Genomic DNA, 10,289 nt, shown 5'->3' with positions numbered 1-10,289 from the left:
CCAAATCCAGGACTTCCACATCAAAGAAAGCATTCTGTAACATCTACAAAGAAGCAGTTCAAGTACTAAGGAACCACAGGATTATACAAGACCTGTCAGCTTTTACTTTAAACCAGAGGAGGTCTTGGAATACAATATTCTCTCTCTCTCTCTCTCTCTCTCATAAACTTTTAATGAGTTGGAGGACTTTAAGCATTTATCTTTTTTCAAATGTATTTATTTGACATTTTATAAATAGCTGCTGTATACCTATCCTTGCAAAGTGCTGAAACAGATGTTCAGTTTTTAGAGAAAACCTAGTTTCTGTCTTTAGAAATTTTCAAGTGTCAAAGATGAGATAGGTAGAATTACCTATAATATGTGGTATTGCATGGTAAGTGGATTCCAAACATTCAAGGGGGAAAAGATTCTGTGTGGTCTGAGGAGGGTAAAATATTTGTGATAATTAATTTATTAGAGATTAAATTAATGAAATAAATTTTCAAGCATTTCTGGTGAAAAGATGTTAATTAAGTGGGAACTTTGTATTAGAAACACAAGAACTCAGAGAAAAATTAGAAAGGTAAGTTAATTTTACTGTATAATGATATAGCACTGGCATTCCAATAGGAGAGAAGATACAAGTGTCCCTTCAGGATCCTAATGTCTTCAAAGGTTGTTGGGGGAATTAAATAAGAAAAAGAGAAAAGAAAAGAAAAGAAAAGAAAAGGAGGACCTGGGAGGTGAGGTGGTTCTATTCTAAAGGTTTGAAGAGGGGAATGAGAAGAGAGTGCACTGATATGGAAAAAAAAGAAGGGAGTTGAAGTTACTACTCATTGGGGTGGGTGAAAAGAATTTACATCCATGAGGGAAGGGGTGGGGTAGGGGCATCAGCTATACCTCACTCTTCTGTGCAATGGACAAAGGAGGGTTAAACACCCATGTTGAACCATAGGTTGGTGTAGAAATACATAAATCTCAACAAGGAAACAATGAAGGATGAGGAGGGGGTAGTTTTAAGAAGGAGGATAATCCTGGGGAGAAAATAGTCTCAAGTTAAATAAACTTCCCGGTCCTGAAGAGAGAACCAAAAGGGGCAAAAAGCCAAGCCAAGTACTAGAATCTAAGGGGGTGTCCATCATTTGGGGCATGGCTGACCAAATCAGGATTCTTGAAATGGAATGGAATATCCTTGCACTGTGAGAAAAGATGAAGGAGAAGATTTCAGAGAATCTTGAGTAGTATGAAATTATGCAGAGAGAATTGAGCAGAATTAGGAGAATATTTATACAACAACAACAATTTTGAAAGAATTTAGATCTCTATCAAGGCAATGAACAGCCCTGTCTCCCAAGAATCAGTGATGAAGTCTGTTACCTACCTCCCAACAGGGAGGTGATGGATACAAGGTGCAAAAAGAAACAGGCATCTTTGGACACAGTGATTGGGTGGTTCCATTTTGCTTGAATATACTTGTCCGTTACAAGAGTATTTTTCCCTTCTCTCAGTTTTTAGTTGGGAGGGGGGAGGGTATGGGCCAGGAAAGATGGAATTAGCAATGATGATTCTAAAACCAAAGAAGGTTACTGAAACATTTTTTAGACTGTACAAAAAAGAAGGAAGCATGGACAAGGTGGATAACTTTGAAAGTAACATGTAGAATTTATTAACTCCTTTTTTTGTGCATGAGGCAATTGGGGTTAAGTGACTTGCCCAGGGTCACACAGCTAATAAGTGCCAAGTGTTGGAGGCCAGATCCACTGCCCTACCTAGCTGCCCCTCCTTTGTTTGTTTGTTTTGTTTTGTCTTTTGTTTGTTTGTTTGTTTTGGTGAGGCAATGAGGGTTAAGTGACTTGCCCGGGGTCACACAGCTAGTAGTGTCTGAGGCTGGAGTTGAACTTAGGTCCTCCTGAATCCAGGGCTGATGCTTTATCTGCTGTACCACCTAGCTGCCCTCCCCCCTCCTTTTTTTTTTTTTAAGAAAAAAAGCAAACCACCTGAAATGGAGATTCAAAGTTTCATATATAATCCTCTTTTTTGTATTTAGTTGTGTATGTGGAAATGCTTTTTTGGTATTCGTAATTTAAAATATAACATTTTTTAAAAGGAAAGAAAAGGAAGCAGTGATCACATCAAGCCAGGCTAGTTTCAAGAAGAACAGATTATCAAACAATCTGATTTCCGTTTTTGACCAGATTACCAAATTTGGGATCAGGTCCTTTCACGGAATCCAGTGGGTTTGGTGTGTTGTTGTTGTTTTGTTTGTTTCTGCATACCATGCTGACTCCTACCTGAAATTCATCAAAGTAGCAACTCATAGAGTGGGTGTTATGGATGTGGGGCAGGTGGTAGCACAAGCCAGTCAGATTTGGAGCTAGTCGAATTCAAAGAGTAACAGAATCTACCGTTTATCAAGGCTACAAAATGTGTTCTGACCATTAGCTTCCTTGATGCCTCCAGAAAACTTGTCAGGATAAATAGGTCTACACTTGAGGCCCTTTAGGCATTAAATAAATATCTGAGGCAGGATTCAAAACCAGGGCTCCTGATACACACACACACACATATGTATATTATATATACATATGTAACCATAGATATACATAATAATATATAATCATATGAAATATACAATCTTAGGATATAGATAGATAGATAAAATTACAGGATAGCTTTCAGTTGTGCAAAGCATTTTACAAATATTTGCTCCTCACAACAACCCTGGGAGGTATATTCTATTTTAAACCCCAATTTTCAGTTGGGGAAATTGAGGCAGACAGAAGTGGTTCTCCAGGGTCACATAACTGCTAATTGGCTAAGACAAAATTTGAACTCAGGTCTTCCTGAAATCAGGTGCAATACTCTGGTCCCTCATTCTTTCCACACTACACCACAATCTTTCTTTCTTTTTTTTTTTTTAGTGAGGCAATTGGAGTTAAGTGACTTGCCGAGGGTCACACAGCTAGTAAGTGTTAAGTGTCTGAGGTCGGATTTGAACTCAGGTACTCCTGACTCCAGGGCCGGTGCTCTATCCATTGCGCCACCTAGCTGCCCCCACCACAATCTTTCTTGACCAGTCCAAGCGTCAAGGTCGACTTAGAGGAAAGTCTGTAGTGGAGTGCTCCAGGGATCTGCCCTTGGCCTTAGGACTTTTATCAGTGCCTCAGAGGTCGTTTATCAGATTTGCAGATGACACGAAGTTGCAAAGGAAGCTCGTTGAGGGCAGGGACTGTGTCCCTCCCTCGGACCAAGCGCTCTCCTGGCTCTAGGTTCCTCTCGGTCCCAGACTGAGGAGTTCTCGGGAGGAGAAAACTTGGCTTTCTACTTAGCTGTGCCCAACACTGGATTCATCCCATGGGAGAGATTCAAGCTCTTTCGTTGCTTAGCAGTAGCCTCCAAACACCACTAGAGGACGCCCCCGGCCTATTCCTCAGCTTAGGCTGCGACCGATCTACTCAACGCTCTGAGGTTAGCGTCAGAGTTCATCCATCCAAACCCTTCACTTCACGGAGCAGAACGCTGAGACCCACGGAGGTGAAGAGACTCGTCCCGCAGGGTCACACAGGGAATAAACAGCAGAAACAGGATCCAAACAGGATCCGGACAGAAACCTTCTGACTCCAAATCCAGGGCCTTGCCTGAAAGCATCGATACTCGCAGGGTTATTGGATTCCGCAGAGAAGGGGGTGGAGAGGGGAGTTTCTTCATTAGAAACAATGCCTTGGGGCAGCTAGGTGCCGCAGTGGATAGAGCACCGGCCCTGGATTCAGGAGGACCTGAGTTCCAATCCGACCTCAGACACTTAACACTTACTAGCTGTGTGACCCTGGGCAAGTCACTTAACCCCAATTGCCCCCACAAAAACAAAACAACAACAACAACAACAAAACAAAAAAGAAACAAAGCCTTACACCTCTCCGTCTCCCCCCCCCCTTCCCGCCACCAACCCCTAACTCAGCTCTACTGTTTCCCCAACAACGAGAGCTGCCCCAAAGTCCTTCAGAGGCAGTGACGGATGATCACTCACTGGATATGGTGTGAGAGACCATGTGCTTGGAGTAGAAGTCTCCCATGTCTCTTCCAGCTCAACGGTTCTGAGTCTAGAATCCCGGGTCCAAGTGCAAGGAAAAATAGCCTTGTTCCCCCTCCTCCCATACCTTACACCTTTTGTAACCCTTAAAGTGACCAGTCTGTAGGAGGAACGAGTGTGGTCCTGGGTCGGAAGCTGGCAGGGACCTTGAGAGTCATCCTCCCGCGGGGGGAGGGGGAATAGAGAGGGAGGAGGGTCTGTGCTTCCCGAGTCTGGCTCCTTCCTTCCTTCACCTCCTACGTTCTGGGCCAATTCCCTCCCTCGCCTGCAGTGCTCTAAATGACCACAATGAGGCGCTAGAAACCTCAGACGGAGGCCTCCCTTCCCCTTCCAGATTCTTTCTGAGACACTACGGAGCCTGGGAGGTTACAGGGTGGGTTGGTGGTTGGAGGGGGAGCGGGAAAAAGAAAGGGGAGAGGGGATGTCCCGGGCGGGGAAACCTTCGGGGCTGGAATCCGGGAAGGCTCAGCCCGGATTCCGACTCTCCCCCTCCCCCAGCTCCGGGCAGCCTAAGGAGGAAGAGAGGGAGGAGGGAGGACAGATCAAGGGAGGAGCCAGGTCCCTCCCAGCCCCCTACCGCCCCCCAACCCCACTCCAACACCCTTTCTGCTTCTCAGCCCCTCCACTCCTCAGCCCCTCCCCTCCCCACATACCCCCACTGTGTCCAGGAGGGAGGGGGCCCCGTCGCGTCCTACCCTGCCCTGCTCGGGTTTGGCTCTAAGCTGGGGAGGGGTCTCAGAGACCATCCTTTGAACACCACGCCCCTATTGCATAAATAGAGAAACTGAGGTGGGGGGGGGAAACTTTCCCTGCAGCTAGTAAGTAGCCAAGCAAGGATGCAACCCCAGGACTTGAGTTACAATCTAGGATTCTTTTCTTGATGTTTTCCTCCACCATCTCAGGAGGCAAGTCAGGGTAGAGGGAAGCCTGGCCTGGCCCATCTCTGTGTTGGACAGCAGGGCCTCGGGAGCTCCGAGATACTGAAGTGCTGGACAGAAGTCAGGACGCCTGAGTTCTCACAACTACCACGCCGATCGTCCGCGCAGCATCGGATCTGAAAGCGGGAAGGGGCCTTGAGGCTCAGCTTGTCGACTCCTTCCTTTGATAGCTGGCGCTCCTGTGGGTCAGAGAAGGCAAGATAACGCAGCTGACAGAGCCAGAATCGGAACTCAGGTGTCCTGGTCCTGGGCCGTTCCCACTGTGTCGTATTGTGACATTCAGTGCTCTTGCCCGCCTGGGCACACTTCCCCTCCTTCGGCTTCGGCTCCCTCAAATTTTTTTTGTTTTTAGTGAGGCAATTGGGGTTAAGTGACTTGCCCAGGGTCACACAGCTAGTAAGTGTTAGGTGTCTGAGGCCGGATTTGAACTCAGGTATTCCTGACTCCAGGGCTGGTACTCTATCCACTGTGCCACCTAGCTGCCCCCCCTCAAATGTATTTTAAAAGGGGGGGGTCAATATCACTTGTCCTATTTCCCTGACCGATCTGCTATGGAGATCAAAGGACCCTGTGGCCTCTTTCGATCATGTTGCTCACTGGAGCTTTGTTGTTGAATCATTTTTCAGTCCTGTCTGACTCTTCATGATCCCATTTGGGGTTTTCTTGGCAAATATACTTCTTCAGCTTATTTTAAAGCTGAGGAAACTGAGGCAAACAGCGTTAAGTGACTTGCCCAGGGTCACACAGCTAGTGAGAGTCTGAGGTGAAGATGAATCTTCCTAACTCCAGGCCCTACACTCTATCCACTTCACCACCTAGCTGTCCCACTTACTGGGGGAAGGATCGGCTTTTAGTTAAGTACCAAGGAGCTCAGGAAGGCTTTGCCCCCTCTTCCAGGAGGCCTTGCCTGATTTCCTCCCTCCCCCCCAGGTTAGTGGTCTCTCCTCAATTTTCTTTGCACTTTATTTGTATTGTTGAGAATCGTGCAGGTTTTAGACCATCTACAAACTGACTTGGCTGTTGGTATTATCCATGGAGGAAATCACCCAGTGATCACAACCAAACGTTCTTCTGGAAAAGTCAATACCTCACACCAAGCTTAGCTTTCTCTCTATAAAGGATCCCAGAGACCAAGAAAATAGAGGCAGCTGGAAGGCTGGCTCCCAAGTCCTCTTTGGGAAGGCACAGGAAGGAGTTGGAGGAATTCATTTTATTGTATAATCGGGGATATGCTGATAAATGTTTAACAACCAGTTATCTGGAGAGAGAAAAAAAACCCATGCACAATGATTTTTTTTTTGGCAGGGGTGGGGGGTGGGGTGAGGCAATTGAAGTTAAGTGACATGCCCTGGGTCACAAAGCTAGTAAGTGTCAGGTATCTGAGGCAGGATTTGAACTCAGGTCCTCCTGAATCCAGGGCCGGTGCTCTATCCACTGCACCACCTAGCTGCCCTGCAAAATGAATTTTAAAGTTTATTCTACATTATTAATATTTTCTCCATCATTTCCTTAATCCTAGACAATCCACAATACAATGAATCAAGTCCTAGTTTGTCCCACAGTTTTGCTTCTCTCCAAGGTGTAAATGCTTACGCAGAAAACATGACAATCAGCTCCAGTTTGAACTGGCTCCAGTACACCCCTACATGCACCCTAAGGCAACAAGAGGATCAGGGTTGTGAGATAATAGGTCATCTGGTACTGCAGGGTTCCTGATGAGAATTTGCAAAGAGACCACCATGAAAATAATGGAAGCATATGCACCAACACTGGATTCAGAGGTAGAGAAAAGGCCAAAGACCATGTACATTCAGTATCACATCACATCCTTATAAACACTGATGCACATGAGTTCAACTCAAAGGTGGGCACAGGTGAGGATGACCTAAATGGATGATGGGAAACATGAGTCAGAAGTAAGGGATGAAAGAGGCAAACACTCCACAGGAGGGCATGCCTGCTTGTCATGAATGCTTTCTTCAAGAAAAACATAGGAAGACTGGGCATGACAAACACCAAATAGCAGCTGAAAAAATGACACATTATTTTCGAAGACAAGAAACAATCTGTTTCTGGTGAGGGAGTCACTCCTAACTCAGCTGTCTGTGTATGTAGGCAGACCACCAACTTGTCAGAACAAATATAACAATTAAGGCAAAGCTAGAAGAAAGGAGAAAAATGAGGGACTATGTGGCATGCAATTAAAACAACTCCAACGTGGCTAGTTTTACAAGTTATTGATGTGGGGAAATGGGATATCAGTGGAAGAAAAGACACCAATGACAATAAGTTTAAATAAATCTCAAGAGCAATTTAATCTGCAAATACTTGGATGACTTGCTAAGCAGGGAGATTTGGCAATGAACAGCTTACAGAGAAGGAAGGTGGACTACTATGTGTTTTATTGCCTCATAAAACAGAGAATATATAATAATTAAAGCTAGGGTTTTTTAAAGCTTGGTAAGAGACAGAACTAAGCAAAATCATCCAAGGACATTTATGGATGAACACAGTAAAAGGACAACAAATATATGAAAGATAGAAAAGATCTGTAAGGGTTCTCCAAACAAACAAGGACAGTAGCACTACGATACTTGGATCACAGTTCCAAATGTGCTTAGATCATATGAAGTTGTTGTTGTTCAGTCATTTCAGTTGTGTTCCACTCTTTGTGATCCCAATTGGGATTTTCTTGGCAACAATACTTGAGTGATTTGCTTCTCCTTCTCCATTTTCCACTTCCTTTTTCTTCTCCTTTCCATTTCCTTCTCCAGCTCATTTTATAGATGAGGAAACAGACAGGTAGGGTTAAGTGACTTCCAAGGTAATACAGTTAGTAACTGTCTGAGGCCAGAGTTGAACTCAGAGAGATGAGTTTTCCTGAGTCTAGGTCCAGTGCTCTAGCCACTGCACCATCATAAGAAGAGATGGTACTAAAAAGAACAAAAAAGAAAAGCATCTAGATTCAACCAAGTGTACACAGGGAAGGTCTGTGCTGGAGGCAACACAGTTTTGATAGCACTGAAATATTGAGTGTCCAGGAATCTGAAGGAAGGAAAGATACCAAAGGTATTGGGGATAGGAGGAGCTTGGACTATATAAATACTTTTTTAAAAGTGACATCAACAATTAACGACCTATTTACCAAATTTCTCATTTACTTAAGATGTTGAGAATAATCTTCACAGGCATTAAGGGTATTCTTTTTTTTTAAGTTTTCTGATGGTGAATTCAGTACAAAATTTCAGAGCTTAACAATTATAAATGCTTGTGTACATTTAATCAATCAAGAATCAAACCTCAGTCTAAGCCACTGCATATACATATTGAAACAAAAGGTACATGTCATGAAAAAATAATTGGGGGCTTCTTTACCATAAGGAAATAATTAAGGATGTTAAACTATCTTGCACACTGAACACCATAAATTGCAAAGTCAGCATTTTATATTACTGATTTTATTAACTTTTTAAAACACAACTAGAGTTGAAGATTACAACAAAAACAATAGCTAGTAGTGTGTTAAGATGATTGTAGTCCTTCACTCATTCACTATTGCATACAAAAGCCAGCATTACAATGGAGAGTATTCACTGGCCTCCATTAAGAGGTTTGACACTGAGCCCCACCTCTGGGAAGATACTCATCATCTTCATAAGCTTCTCCATTGTAATGGTGTCTTCTTTCTTGAGATGGGTCAAAGTCCACCAGTTCTACCTGATATGATTATATCATATCATATGATCTTCAGTCTCCTCTATTTCCTTTCTCTCAGGCAGTAACTTTTCTAACAAAGATAGCTTGTCTGATGAAAGAAAGCCATTCTCTGGGAAGTTTCCCTTAAACTCAATTATTAGAATTCCTTTCTCATAAGGTCAGTGATAAATCAGCATGCCTTCATTCAGCACACATTTTATATCTACATGTTTAACAATCTGACCAGGATGAGAAGTAATAACTTTAGTTCTATTATCAAGAGTTGTTATTGGTTTCTGAAAGCCACACAATGCTTCTACCAACTGGATATCCATACAAGTGAAAAGATCCTCACCTCGTTGTGTATTGTCCTTCTGATCCAAAACTATGATGATATCTCCTGGCTCAAGTCCTGGCTCCTGGTCACCTTCATCATGGAATGTTATCTTCTGACCATCTTTCATGCCCGTGTCAATATGAGCCTCCAGAATCTTCTTCTCTCGAACAATTTTTCTTCCATTACAGCTTTTACATCTATCTTTAGGGTTGATTTCCATGCAAACTGAATTTGCTGAACCAATCCAGGTTCTATCTGATGAATTCTTATTTGCATTCCAGTACCTCTGTAATTGAGACAGCATTCTACAGCTCCTTTCTTACCACGCCGTCCTTCACATTTATCACAAATTACATTCTTTTGCAAAGCTAGTTTTCTTGTTGCACCATTATATAAGTCTTCCAAGGTCACTGACAATTGATGAACAACATTTTTACCTCTCCATTCCCTTTGCATTCTTCCACCTCCTCCAAAAAACATCGAAGATATCCATTGGAGAACCAAAACCACCACCAGAACCACCCTCTTTGATGGCTTGTTCTCCACCTTTGTCATATAAGCCTCTTTTCTTTGCATCAGAAAGTACTTCATAAGCTTGAGAAATCTGTTTGAACTTTTCTCCTTCATTTGGATTCTTGTCTGGGTGATATTTCAAGGCTAGTTTTCTCTATGCCTTTTTTAGTTCTTCCTGAGAGGCCTTGGGTTTTACCCCCAAAACATCATAATAAGTCGTTTTCTTCACCATTTTTTATAGCCGGGGAGCGCTACTCGCGGTAAGCAGGGTGTCGAAATGTCCGCGTCCGGGGTGGGGTGAGAGGGGACCTCCCAGGGGCCGGTTGGGATGTTAGGAGATCGAATGGAAGAGAGAGAAGATTGGGGGAGGGGGCGTGAGGTCTTGTTCATGGAGCTCGGGCAGCGGCAGCTGCTGCCCTCTGCTTCTCGCCAAGTTTTCTGGAAAGTTCCCCATTAAGGGTATTCTTGATGAAAGTACCAAAAGGGACCAATTGGGCTTTTGCAAGTGATATTTCACAGTGATCCAACCACATCGTTAAGATTATGTAATTGAGGGGCGGCTAGGTGGCGCAGTGGATAGAGCACTGGCTCTGGAGTCAGGAGTACCTGAGTTCCAATCCGGCCTCAGACACTTAACACTTACTAGCTGTGTGACCCTGGGCAAGTCACTTAACCCCAATTGCCTCACTAAAAAAAAAAAAAAAAGATTATGCAATTGACCAAAGATGTCGAGAAC

The 10,289-nt window shown here is 43.8% G+C and overlaps 1 pseudogene; it reads right to left on the bottom strand.

Moving 5' to 3' along the window:
* Positions 1–8,610: 8,610 nt before the first annotated feature.
* LOC122727729 lies at positions 8,611–9,785 on the bottom strand (annotated as a pseudogene).
* Between the last annotated feature and the right edge of the window lie 504 nt (positions 9,786–10,289).

This window comes from Dromiciops gliroides, chromosome 5 (genome assembly GCF_019393635.1).
Source record: "Dromiciops gliroides isolate mDroGli1 chromosome 5, mDroGli1.pri, whole genome shotgun sequence".
NCBI lineage: Eukaryota > Metazoa > Chordata > Mammalia > Microbiotheria > Microbiotheriidae > Dromiciops > Dromiciops gliroides.
This window is presented reverse-complemented; position numbering and strand designations above follow the sequence as displayed.